Raw genomic sequence first — 14445 nt, 5'->3', positions numbered from 1 at the left:
CTCTGGAGCGTGTCCAGAGAAGAGCAACGAAGCTGGTGACGGGGCTGGAGAACAAGTCTTATGAGGAACAGCTGAGAGAGCTGGGATGGTTTAGCCTGGAGAAGAGGAGGCTGAGGGGAGACCTTATTGCTTTCTACAACTACCTGAAAGGAGGTTGTGGAGAGGAGGGAGCTGGCCTCTTCTCCCAAGTGACAGGAGACAGGACAAGGGGGAATGGCCTGAAGCTCCACCAGGGGAGGTTCAGGCTGGATATCAGAAAAAAATTCTTCACAGTAAGAGTCATCGGGCACTGGAACAGGCTGCCTAGGGAGGTGGTTGAGTCACCTTCTCTGAAGGTGTTTAAGGAACGGTTTGATGAAGTGCTTAGGGATATGGTTTAAGGGAGTGTTAGGAATGGTTGGACTCGATGATCCAGTGGGTCCTTTCCAACCTGGTGATTCTATGATTCTATGATTCCCTTCCCAATGAGTGGGTCACATTCATTTCCATGCCCTCAAGTCTGTACTGTTAACCCACGGGATAGTCAGAGCTACCTTAAGATTAAAAAGACAAGCAGGTTTTAGGACCTTTGAACATTTTTGGCCCAACAGTTCTCTCATAATTTTCAAGGGCTATTTCAACCATAGAAAACACTATTTAAAATAAATCTCTGTTACTTATTTAATTTTTAAATGAAAACCTGAAGGGAAACTTCTGCTTCCAGTTGGTAGTGGCCTACTGCACTGTGATTAAAGTCAATAGTGATTTTTTTCTCAAACTTGGGTTAGCTTGACCAAACGATATCAGAGACTTATCATCACAGCATCTGATGACTTCAAATTGTTTAATGTCTTTATTCTCACAACAGACATCTGAAGTAGAATAGCATTTTTATCCCCATTTAACACTTTAGATTGCACTTTCATGCATATAAAGGCAACACAGAAACATTAATGAGAAGGAGACCTTCATAATTATTCCTTCCAGTAGTTAAAGGGAGGCTACAGGAAAGCTGGAGAGGAGCTGTTTACCAGGGAGTGCAGGGACAGGATGAGAGGGAGCAGTTTTAAGCTGAAAGAGGGAAGATTCATATTAGATATTAGGAAAATTTTTTTACTGTGAGAGTACTGGACCAGGTTGCCCAAAAAAATCGTGGAAGCCCCATCCCAGCAGGTGTTGAAGGCCAGGTTATTTGAGGCTTTGAGCAACCTGATCCAGTGGAAGGTGCTCCTGCAGATGGCAGGGATGTTGGAAATGGACTAACTTTAAGGTCCTTTCCAACCCAAACAATTCTATGGTTCTATGACGATATAACATAGACGAACACGAAGCCATTAGGTTGCCATACTTCAGACTGAATTCAAACATTTGTGTTAAAAGCATATGCAAAGAAAACATAATGAGAAGATGAGTGTCCCAACCCACTGATTCTCAGGCCTGACTGGAGCTGCCAGTAGGAAACCCTGAAAACAGCAAGATGTATGCTTTAAATCCTGCTCTTCTCTGGCCACTTTGTTCCAATATACACAAGACAGCCCAAATCTCTCTCTTAAATGTCAACCCTCCTCTTACTTTAAATACATACATTTATGGACACACTTCTGTCTCCAAAAATCCTTTGGTGACATATGATTTGTTCATCTGGTTGATATGATTCACACGATCAATATGTTGTAAAGGGTCTGGATCACTAGTCTTGTAAGGAGCTGTTGAAGTAAATGGATATACTTAGTTTGCAGAAAAAGAAGGCTGAGGGGAGACTTTATGGCTCTCTACAGCTGCCTGAAAGGAGGTTTTAGTGAAGCAAGTGTTGGTCTCTTCTTCACGTGACAGGACCATAGGAAACAGCCTCATTCTTACCCAAGCCTCTAGTGTTGTATGTTGTTGTTGTGACCCAAGTGCGGGACCCAACACTGTGCCCTGTTGAACTCCATACCATTTGCCCTCAGCCCAGTGATCCAGCCTGTCCACATCCCTCTATAGTGCCTTCTTTCCCTCAAGCAGATCAACACTCCCACACAACTTGACGTTGTCTGCAAACTCACTGAGGGAGCACTTGGCCCCCTCTTCCATATAATTGATAAAAATATTAAACATATTCTGGTTTAACCTCAGCCAGCAATTAACCACACAGACACTTGCTTAATCCCCACTGGTGGGATGAGAGAGAAAATGGAAAGAGTAAAAATGAGAACAATCGTGGGTTGAGAAATATAGAGTTTAGTAGGTTAAAAAAAAAAAAAAAAGCTGCACACACAAGCAAAACAAAACCAAGGAATTAGTTTAGTACTTCCCATCAGCAGGCAGACGTTCAGACATCTCCAGGAAAGCAGGGCTCCATCACATCTAATGATTACTTGGGAAAACTGAAAGCCATAACTTCGACTGCCCCCCCCCTTCCTTCTTTCCCCAGCTTTTTATGGCTGAGCATGACATCACATGGTATGGAATATCTTTTTGAGCAGTTGGGGTCAGCTGTCCCAGCTGTGTCCCCTCCCAAGTTCTTGTGCATCTCCAGCCTACATGCTGGTGCAGTGGTGTAAGGAGCAGAAAAGGCCTTGACTCTGTGTAAACACTGCTCAGCAGTAATGAAAACACCCCTGTGTTATGAGCACTGCTTCCAGCACAAATCCGAAACATATCCCCGTACAAGGTGCTATGGAAAAAATTGACACTACCCCAGCCAAAACCAGGGCAGAGAAAAACATTATACTCTTTTATGGAAAAATCTAGTGTCCATTTTGCATTGCCATAACTGTAGACGTTCAAGTCCAGCCTTCGGAAGACATAATTTCTGAACTTACATTAAGCTGTGCATTATGCTTTATTTGGAAATGTTTCCAAACACTATCATTCAACATCCACATGATAAAATTAGAAGAACAATCATTGAAAGACTTCTGGGGCTGGCCTGATAACACTGCTCCAAGAAGTCCTTTAGGTAGTAGACAAGAGAACATGAGTGCTCCCAATAGACAGTATGACTAGTACCATACCATTTTGAAGGGTAATAAAATGCAATTGTCCATACCCAAGTGACTTTGGCTCAAGTGCCAGAAAATGATCTTAAAAAAAGCACATTTACATTACTGGAATAAATGAATGTGAACTGAAAACAGACCTAAGCTTAAACTTCCAATGAACTTGGCAGCTTTTTTATAGCATTTAGGTTCAAATAAAATCTTAAATTTCATAGGCAGTGTTCATACCTAAAAATGACACAAAAAATACTGTGGTGACCAAAGATACAGTGGGATAAATTAGATAAATTTATTAGAGATTACAGCTACAGGAATCATTTCTTGGGGAAGATGGAGGTTTTGTATGGGGAAGTCTCTGCAGGGAGGAACAAATGCTTTCATTAGTGTTTGCTGCCTATTAATATCACGGCACTCTTTGAGTGCCTTCCATTGTGGTCCTTCAAGGCTGTGCTGCCTTCTGCTGCTCAGTTACTAATCCAGAGTGGATAACATTGCTGCTCTTTCTGCTGCTGGAAGACTGATTAGGATAGTGTTGAACCAGAGCATCTGGTTTCTATGATTCAGTGATTTCACTGCAGAAGGGGTTATACCAGGCCCAGAAGCACTTCAGTCTTCATTTGGATGTTTTTTACAGATCCAAAGAGCAAAACCAAATGTTCCAAGAGCTACAGTTCCTCACTTAAGCATTTTCTTCACCTTTATGGTAACATGGAGAGAAATGATGTGTAACTATGGTAGGAGGAGCTGTTCATAGGCTGACGAAGATTTAAAATTGCAGTAGAATTAATTGTTTTGAACTTCATTACCAGAGGATCTGCCAAGTAGTGATTGATTGTGTCTATGACAGTAAGGTGCAAACTCTCAGGACAGTTCCTAGGTGCCTAGGCCTAGATTTAAAGATATTAATGATATTAAACCCTTTCAAGTTTCAAAACAGACACCATAATACAATACAAACATAGAAATTCAACAATATCATAATACAGACATAGAAATTCAGTGCTTGAGAATATAACATAGCGTTATTTAATGTAACACTGCAGATGTAGCCATTTTTTGCTATAGCCAAGTAAAGTGCCTATCCAACAACCTTTCTTCCTCATGCCATGTTTGGATAGATAAAAATAAACTTTTCTGTAACACAGATGAGGCAAATACAACCGCAGAGCTCTCAGTAAAGTTGGACTGAATTTTTTAAATGATTAGGATATCTAAATGAAAACTTTTAGACTGGCAAATATATATATTGATACACATGAATGCAAAAAGATGATATATTTTTTGCCTAGCATATGAATATGTCTTCAAGATCATCCTGTACAGTGATCACTTACTTACATAGTGGTACAGGCACAGGATGTTTGAGGATAAGAATAATATTTTAATACGAATAACATAACTGTCCAATATGATACCGGTCTTACGCAGAGGTAACTGGATTGGGTAGCTGAGTTTCTAAAGCGATTTGCACCTACTGTTATCAGAACAAATTAATTTAAGGGATTCTTTGCATATATATCAATTATTTACAATACTTAATTACTTTATTGCAATCATTGTTTCTTGTCATAGCACCACAGGTGTACAGAGCACACACAAAAAATAGATTTTAGACTATTTCTAAGATGCTGATGATATAAACCACTATGCTATCTTCTGAGACGCTGACCAGACTTATTCTTTATTTTCTCACCATACTGCTGTGAAAGCTGGCACTGCCTCTCTCCTTAGGAACATTGCCATGAAGCAAGGGAATTAAGGGGTCCTTAGGAATTAGGAATAGACTTTAGTATACACATGGAGTCAATAACATTCAATTTTGTGCTTTGCATTTATTACCGTTCCAGTAATTGTGCATTGAGCTTTACTTAAGTCCACCTATAATGTTCAGACGATAAAATTAACAATTGTCTAGTCATATTGAATGAGGAGTGATGATCTGTGAAATCAGTGTTCAGAGCAGGCACACCTCAGATGCTGTGCTCATGGTGCTATTTCTGCTTGCAATGAATGCATTCGGCCTTTGACATCTGTGGTCTCACAGAAGACTTGTAGAGGAACGTAGTTCTTGCAAAAGGAGCTCACAAAACTGCTCCTATCTGATATTTTGCAGATAGTTTATCCTGTGTCATGAACCCCTTGGAGGCACGTTGCTGCTTGCAAACTCCACTTCTTAATTTATCTTCAATACTTCCCAAATCGATAGTAATGAGCTTAAGAAGTTGTCAGGAAAAGAAACAAGCAAACTCTGTGTTTCTGTATCAGTGCCAAGACAAAATGGTGCTGTGCATGTTAAGATAAGAAAAATCTAGGGAGATATATAGATGGAATGAAATACATAATTTAAGAGAAAATATTCTTGGAGAAAAAAAAGCACTGAGACTGAGTGCTTGTTATTTCTAGTTCATTAAAATGTAATTGTTACATTTTACTTCTATTATAGCTGAAGATTTTAAAACACTCTACAAGCAGTAGCAAATTAACTCTCCCAGCATCCGAGGCAGAAAGTTAAGGTTTATTATCTGTGCTATGTAGATGCAGAAAGACACTGTAGACCCTTTCTTTGAACTCGTATTTGTACAAGCAGCCCCACATGTATTCAAATAAGTCATTATATACAGAATCATGGAATCACAAAATTGTTAAGGTTGGAAAAGATCATCAAGTCCCACTCTTAACCTAATACTATTAAATGCACTAATAATCCATGTAGCTAAGCACCACATCTAGACATCTTTAAATACCTCCAAGGATGATGACTCAACCACTTCCCTGGGCAGCCTGTTCCAGTGCTTGACAACCCTTTCAGTGAAGTAATTTTTCCTTATATCCAATCTAAACCTCCCCTGCTCCAACTTGAGGTCATTTCCTCTTTTCCTATCACTTGTTACTTGGGAGAAGAGAACAACACCCATCTCGCTGTAACTTCCTTTCAGGTAGTGGTAGAGAGCAACAAGGTCTCCCCTCGGCCTCTTTTTCTCCAGGCTAAACATCCCTAGTTCATTCACCCACTCGTCATAAGAATTCTCCCAGATCCTTCACCAGGGCTGACTTACTGTAATGAAAACAGGTATTTTATTGAAATTTAAATTTTCTGGCAAAGTTCAGGCATGTAATACTTAACTAGCTCTGTCAAGGACAGAGGTCAGTCTTGGCCCAGGTATAGGTTGCGTCGAACTTCACAGAGCAGCAATGAGACCTTGTGTAGTAATTACTCTGCAGAGGCCAGAGATGACTTTTCCAAACTTCTGATATTATACTTTTAAATGCAGAATCAATCTTTCACATGCGGAAGAAAAGATAATCCGAAACAAAAAAAATAAAAGAAAAAAGAGAAGGAATTCCTGCTTCTACCCTCCAGCTCAGAGCAGCAGGAGAGATTTATATTTGCTCATCTTCAACTTCCCTTTAAGTATTAGGATTAAATAAGAAATGCTGTATGAGTCTAACCTGGACAAAGATTTTTTTTTTACTGTATTTATTATTAACCAAACAAGTCTGCAACTGGTGAAGATACTATCTATGAATAATGAAAGGTATCCTTTTGTATTCAATTTCTAGATGCCTTGTGATTAAATTGAGATTGTTCATGAAATAATAATAAAAAAACGCTGACTATGTAAATCAACCAGAACCAATCTTCTGATTTCCCAGGCATTACTATAAGAAAATTAATTCTCTGCACTCAGGAACAAGCCCTCTATCTCAAAGTAAATTGATAAACAGTGTTTCAGCTCCTGTGTAATTAGAAATTATGGTTCCTATTCTTTTGAGCAAGTGTTAGAAGTAGGACTGATGAGTTACCGTTGTCTGTTGCCAAAATATGTGCCTTGTGTGATTCGTTCCTTCTTTGTCATATCAATTCTCAAGAAGTAAATCAACATCTTTTTGTCTGGCCTTTTTTGAGAGCTCTTGACGTTCATCAATGTCTGCAATTGCCTTGGCTGTGACACAAAGGAAAGTGCTGAGTGTCAGTTCACAAAAGAGACCTTCTGTCTTGCATGTCAAGACATGGTTAGAAGGCATGACATCAGAAAAACAGCAAGGTGTTTCCACCTCCTTCCCACTGTGTGCCATGCAACCTCTATGCAAAGATGTGCTGGATGTGCAAATTAAAGCATCTGCTGACCTGTAATCTTTCCTTTACATTTATGGGGCAGGAGAATGAATATGGGAGTATGCTGCAAATATATAATGTTCCAATGCCTCATCACTCTTTCACTAAAGAATTTTTTCCTAATATCAATCTAAACGTCCCCTGGTATAACAATTTTGCACATCAGAATTCTTTTTTTTACAAATCTGGGCAGCTTTATCTCCCTACTTAAGCACCAAACTCTGCAAAAAGTGCTTGCTAACAACTGCTAATTTACTGAGTAATTCTTCATTGAAAACAACTGGATATTTATGTTTTTATTCTTGGGTTTATATGTGACTAAAAAAAAGAATATATCATTACAACTCTACTAAAGACTGATTGTTTTTATAGTACTATAAATAAATGTAAAAAAAAAATCTTTCAAACCAATTTTTTGTACAGAAATAGTAGAAGATCTCTATACTTTATGAAACTCACCAAGCTACAGACTGCAGAAGTGATCGTGCCATTATACCCATCATTGGAGTTCGGATTACATATTAAGAGGAAAGGTCTTCACTGAGAGCTTAGTCAAGCACTGGAAAAGCTACACAGGAAAGTAGCCATGGAGTCAAGCCTTCAGTGTTCAAGAAGCATTTGAGCAACACTTAGATATATGGTTTAACTTTCAGGTTGCCCTGTTTTGTGTCAGGAGTTGGACTTAATGATCCTCACGGGTCTCTTCCAATTCAGGAGAAGTCTACAAAAAGTTGTATGAAATCTTTGTCCTAAGTGTCTATGTAAGTTTCTGCTGTGAAATCACAGTTCCAGTATGTTCTTTGAAACCTTTGGCATTTTGTCACTCAAGTTATCAGTTGGACTGAGCTCTCCTGCAAGTCAGGGTATTAGTAGGTCTGCACAACAATTTTCTACCAAACTTTTCTATTCACTCATGAAAATGCTGTAGAATCTCAGCTATAACTCTGCCCAATGTTGGCATCAAAATAAGTAAAGCCAGTAGCAGATTGGAGCTGAAAGATAACGGAGAACAGCTTTTTAAATACATCTGTGCTGTAATTTGTCTCACTTTCCATTTGAAGTTGAATCAGCTCTGTCTCTGACCTTAACATCTCCATCTGGGGATTTAGATCACAGAAAGATGAGATGGTTGCACAGAGCTAGGGCTCTAACAGCTAGAACAGAAAATATGACAGGAATTAGACCTGGGCTTTCTACACAACATAACCTCAAAACACAGCAGCTGAGGCCAATAATCTAACAAGACCGCCAGCTCTCTGGGAGCCAAACACTTCCAAAAAGGGCACTAAGATAGGGGATTTGACTTTCACTTATAGTCCAAGCAGCAAAGATACTCAGTTTTGGAACGAAACAAAATTCCTGAGATTTACTGTTTCGAGTAGAAGTTTGCTATGGGCATTTCTTAGGCTGTGATAAACACAAACCCATTAGGTTTCTCCCGGTGTCTAGGAGAGATTGACTGATGTTGTAAAGTGGAAGGGAAAGCTGACTAATCAATATTGCACTCTTTTTTCAATTTAATTATATTAATAGTGCACACTGTTTTCATTTGTGTCTGAAAGAGAAATAAACAGGTGTGAACATTGATTCCTGCTAAATAGCAACATTATGAAAGAAAATTATTTAGGCATGTTTCAGTTCCTTGTTATTGTTCTAGAAAGTCAGCATTATGTAGAAGACTCCTCTGCTCACTACCCATGAAAATGAGAATTTGCTAGCATGATGTCCATCATGCTCTGATAACATGGCATTATATCCATGTATCTATGATGACTGGGTGATTGGACGGGTAGCAGAATGGAAAATTAAGACATACTTCAGTGGGTAGTCATTGGTTCTTGGCTGTAGGCACAGAGAAACAACTCATCCTTTCCAGCCCATGCAAAATGATCCCAGCAACTTAAAAGTGATGGTCTCCTTGTCTCCAGAAACCAGTGTGACATAGTGTTAGAGTAGTAACTGTTGATAGACTCCTTCCAGCCCATTCTTACAGCTTGTTGAGGAGCATACAGCAAGTCATTATTTGCAAACACCTTCCTACCCTGCCCCAAATCCACCATGTACAAATCAGAGACAAGAGAAGGTACCACAACTCATACTCATGGGCAGAGAAAACTCCCGAAAATAAGCTTTTGGCCAAAGAGGTTTGATGGGACAAACCCCATGCTTCTAGTGAGAAATTAGTGTAGCTGTATCCACATCAACCACCAATATAACATGAGCTTTTGCATCACTATATCCTCTCTGACAGTTGCTCAATCACAAGACAGTTCCAGCTTACTGCCACTTCCCTATGTACCAGATGGGTCCCAGTCATTATCCCCAGCATGGCACTGCCTCACTATCAGTCAAAGATACACAATAGATCCATTATATTATGACTTTTAGGATAGGAACTAATGATGTGTCTTGAAAATGTCATTTAACTTCATCATATTTCCATGTTGCTATCTTAGGGGTATAATGTCAATTTCCAAAGCCGTTTATGCAGGGAGGATTCATCATGTCTGAGGAAATAAGCCTGATAATAAATAATAGTAATGACAGTAAATTACAAACCAACAGTATGGTGATCATAATAAATAACCTCTAATAAGATAGATTTTAATCTTATGTGCATTGCCGTTATTCTGTTGACTTCAGTGGAGGTGCACCATTTTACAGAGGATTTTGGCCCACAGATTCTATAAAGGACAGTAGAAGAGGAAAGTAACACTATAATCAGCCAGTAGCAAAGGCAAAGATGCAAAGCACATTTTGCAAAAGGGAATCCTACTGCCTTCAAAAGCAGTGGTGAGAATCCTTGACCTAGTGGTACATCAAAAGCCTCCTACTTCGAACACTTACCTGTATGCTTTCTTGCACCAGAAAAATTAAGAAAAAGCTAGTTTGTGAATCCATTGACTTCATGTAAATACTGCAGAGGAGAGAGGAAATGTAGCAGAAACTATCATACCAGACTGGAGTAGGAAATGTTTGTGGTCTCAACATGCCAACGGCCAGAACAGAGAAAAATGGATGACAAGACACACCAGGACATGAGGAGGATGAGGGATACATAAGGTGGATAAATTGCCCTGTTTTCGACAGGCAGACCATAATGTTGAACAGCAGGTCAGTGTTTTGTGCTCAAGATTGTCTGTAGGACTTCGCAGCCTTACACCCAAGCCTTGGCCATAGATAAGTAATTGATGCAAGAGATAGAGAAAGCCACAAATTGCACTGGAAGCATTAAAATGACCCAAACCAACTCACTGGGAGTAAGTTTTCTGACAGGTTTCTCAGGAAGAGTTTTCAGGCTCCCCCAGGCACTGAGCAACTTTTACAGCAAAGAAAATCCTGAAATTATTAGCATAATTCACATATATTCTGCCAACCTTCCTCTCTCTGACATTAACACAAAGAGTCAGACCATATGCAGCTCTCCATCTTTGATCAAGTCATAATTTATGCAACATATTGCTGTAAGATCAAGTGTTGCTGTAGGACCCCAGAATGTTTTGGGTGGTTTTGAAAGGTTCAACCATTGCTATCCCAGGCAGGGATTGTAAGTCCTATTATTTGAAGCCCCTTGTGACTGTAAATATTCAGACTGAAAGAGAGCTAATTAGTCTGAGGCACGTTGGGAGCCTTTCTGCCGAATTCAGAAAGCCTTGGGATCAATCATCTGGGCTTTGCTCTGCCAGGAAAGAGAAGTACTTGCCCTGGGCTGCTATGAATGAGTATTTCAGTTTTGTGTCTCAGTCATAGCATTAAATTTCCTCTCTTGTTCAATGTCGTACAGGTTCATTTGACAGTCATTTCTCATTGTTCTTCTGTATCAAATGCTTTGGCAGGCTCTTCTGAGGAGACAGGTGTCGAAAATACATATTTTAACACCAAGCTCCAGGAAAACCTCAAATATTAATTGTTGACTCCCACCTAAAAAATAAAGCTCACATTTCCTAAGGCCTCTCAAACTGTATAGCCAAGACCAGCGCTCCTTCGACTCCTTCTCAAATGGCAGTTCCCAGTCAAATTAATTAATTAATTTTCTAGGTATCCCAGGACAGAAATAAGTCATAGATCATTATTATCCCTAAATGTGTAAACTGAGGCATAGCAACATCACATGCACTGCTTAACAAGGTCAGGATTAAACACCTAACTGCTAGACCAGCAGATCTTCAAAGGAACAAGGTAAATGCAATATTTGCAGACAAATCTGACTGAATAACTGAATCCTTCAGACCCTTTGTAGGATGTGATGTGGATCCATATCACCTATATCATGGTTAGCATTTATATGAAGAAAATATGACAAATCATTTGAAGAAAACTTTTGCTTGTTTATTCTTAGAAGGAAAATATGAGCAGTCAATTGTCTCAGGCACTGTACAACATCAACTTCTAGAGAAACTATGATCAAAACTGAAAAGAGGAGATCATAGTAACTTGAGAAGAAAATGTGAAATGCCAAGAGCAGATCCCAGGAATCTTTAATCTTCCCTTGAGCACAAATGTCTGCCTGGAGCACAAAACCTCTCATTTTAAAATTAAGGTAATAATAATCTATAGCAGTAATTAAATTGCTATTCCTGCACTGGTGTCATCTTCAAGAGCAGCACTACCTTGGGAGTGCTGGAGTCAAGGATAAGAGTAATTGACTGAAAGTGATGTTTGCCTTAATCACAAAAGCTGACTCTAAATGCTGTGATCTGTGATTTTATATTATGACATGGCCAGAGAGCCTTTTTACCTGATAATCCATGTCAAGATGCAGATCAGCGCATCTCTTATCCATGTATGGGGGTTTCTAGACCGCTTAATTGAAGCTTTAGGTGACATAAGGCTGTTGTGCCTGTTTATAAACCACACGGGATTGGTCTACAGCCAAAAAATAGACACAGGATCATAGAAGCACTAACAGTTCTGATGTTTAGTAGTGATCTGTGCACTACCTCTGACCAGTTGTATTTAAAGGCTGAGGCGCTCTGAGATACTCAGCCAATTTCTTACTAGTCAGCCTTTCTTCTTCCTTCCCTTTTTACTTTTTCTGAAAGATGCAGGCAAGTGAGAGGAATTCTTTTTAAAGGACAGCCATCAATGAGTAAAAGACCAATAGAGCGTGAACAAGAAAGCAAGACATCAAAATACAGTAAGATCAAAGAATATAAAAGTGTCAGGCATGTGACCTTTATTGTGAGCGTTAATCCAGCAAAATCCTTTTCCAATGCTGTTATTGTCTGCTTGAGACATATAGGCTTAGAGTGAGTTACATTACTGTATTTGCTAGTCTTGTCACAAAGTCCATTTTAATGGCTGATGGAGAAAAAAAGATTTTTGCTTCTCTGGACACATTCGGACAGTCCAATATTAACTGTTTTGTAGACCTGTCCTGCAGAGCTGTTTTCGCAGCTGCTTTTAATCTAATGCCACAGTTTCCATTGCTAAGATGTCTGATCCTTCATAATCAACGATTGTTTTATTTTTATAAGTCACATGACATGATTTAATTTGTATTTTATCCGAAAGGTTCAATTGGCTAGGGGTAAACCATTGAAAAATCACTGAGATACAAACAGAAACCTGGAAGTCTATTGCACATTTTGCAAAGGAAACATCAATTTCCCCTAAAAGAGAAGTTAAAATCTAAAAGTTAAAGTTACTCTAAGGATGCCCTACTGAATAACTAAGTAATTATATTATCTCTGCAATTGCAATGCAAAAAATAAGTGTCCCAGACTGATGAAAACTGTTGGCACTGTGGGAAAACAGGAGCCTGAACAACTTGTCGGATTCAGGAAAAGAAAACGTTTTCTTTATGTATGCAATTACAGCTTACTTGCCTAACTACAAAGTTTAGATGCCTTACTGATGGAACAACTTAACACATTCCAAACAGCAGAAAAATGGTATACTTCCCAAACCATCCAGTCTTCAAAATAAGACAAGATACGAAGAATGGTTATGTAGCATAGGACTTATTCAGAATCTGGACTGCAGGAAAGTGGAAGACGGAAAAACTCTACAGCTGCAGAACTCCATCAGCTGCAGAGCTCTTCTATTCAGCTTTCATCACAAAAGTTTGCCTCTAGGTAGTTGTTAAAATTCAAAGGAACCGATAGTGTTTTCCATGAAGGTGTTGGATTTTAAACTATCAGACGCATAAATGATAAGATCACAGCAAATAAGAATTTGTGGTAATTTTTGAAGGGAAGAGTGAGCTACGTTTCTGGCTATTTACTGGAAAATCCTCCAAAATATGAATGTTAGATAGAGAAAAAGTACAAACAATCTGATTTCAAAACTTAGGCATCAAAGGTAGGGCATGCTATTACCATCATAACTCAGAAATGGGACAGGAACAAAATCTTTAAGATATCACAATGAACAAGAACTACACTGTAATTAAACCCTCTCTCAGCATATAGGTAGGTATAGTCCCCCTGAAAATATCTGTTTTCTGGATGGAATTATTGACATGGTCCTCGGGAAAAACGGAGCAGAACGAAGTGGGCAAATATTTAAGAGTGTTTTCCATGAAGCAGAGGAGCGCTCAGTCCTCAAATGTAGGAAATCAGACAGGAAGGGAAAGGGACCAGCGTGGATGAGCCAAGACCCACTGGTTAAACTAAAGAAGAGGGAACTGCACAGGCAGTGCAAGCAGGGGCAGGTAACCTGGGATGTGTATAGAGACACTGCCCAGTTGTGTAGCGATGAAGTCAGGAAGGCCAAGGTACAGCTGGAGCTGAACTTGGCAAAGGAAGTGAAGACCAAGAAGAAGGGCTTCTATATGTACTTCAGTCAGAAGAGGAAGGTTAGAGAGAACGTAAGCCCACTAATGTTTGGGAATGGTAATCATGTATCAACAGATGAGGAGAAGGCTGAGGTGCTTGACCACTGCCTCAGTCTTCATTGACAACCCCTGTCCTCACTCTTCCTGGGGACATGAGATAACAAATTGGTGAGCAGGTGGATAAACCGCCTCCTTCTGTAGAGGAGGATATGGAACAGGTAATCTTGAGTGCGATCGTGAAGTACATGCAAGGGAACCGGGTGATCAGGCCCAGACAGCACGGGTTTACAAAAGGCAGATCTTGCCAAACTAACCTGATCGCCTTCTATGACAAAGTGACTAGACTACTGGATGAGGGAAAAGCTGTGGATGTGGTCTTCTTGGACTTCAGTAGAGCCTTTGACACAGTTTCTCACAGCATTCTGCTGCAGAAACTGTCAGCCTCTGGCCTGGACAGGTGCACACTCTCCTGGGTTGAAAACTGGTTGGATGGCCGGGCCCAGAGAGTGGTGGTCAATGGAGTTAACTCCATCTGTAGGCCAGTCACAAGTGGGGTTCCTCAGGGCTCAGTACTGGGTCCAGCCTTGTTC

This window comes from Cuculus canorus, chromosome 2 (genome assembly GCF_017976375.1).
Source record: "Cuculus canorus isolate bCucCan1 chromosome 2, bCucCan1.pri, whole genome shotgun sequence".
Taxonomy (NCBI): domain Eukaryota; kingdom Metazoa; phylum Chordata; class Aves; order Cuculiformes; family Cuculidae; genus Cuculus; species Cuculus canorus.
Note: the sequence above shows the minus strand (reverse complement) of the source record.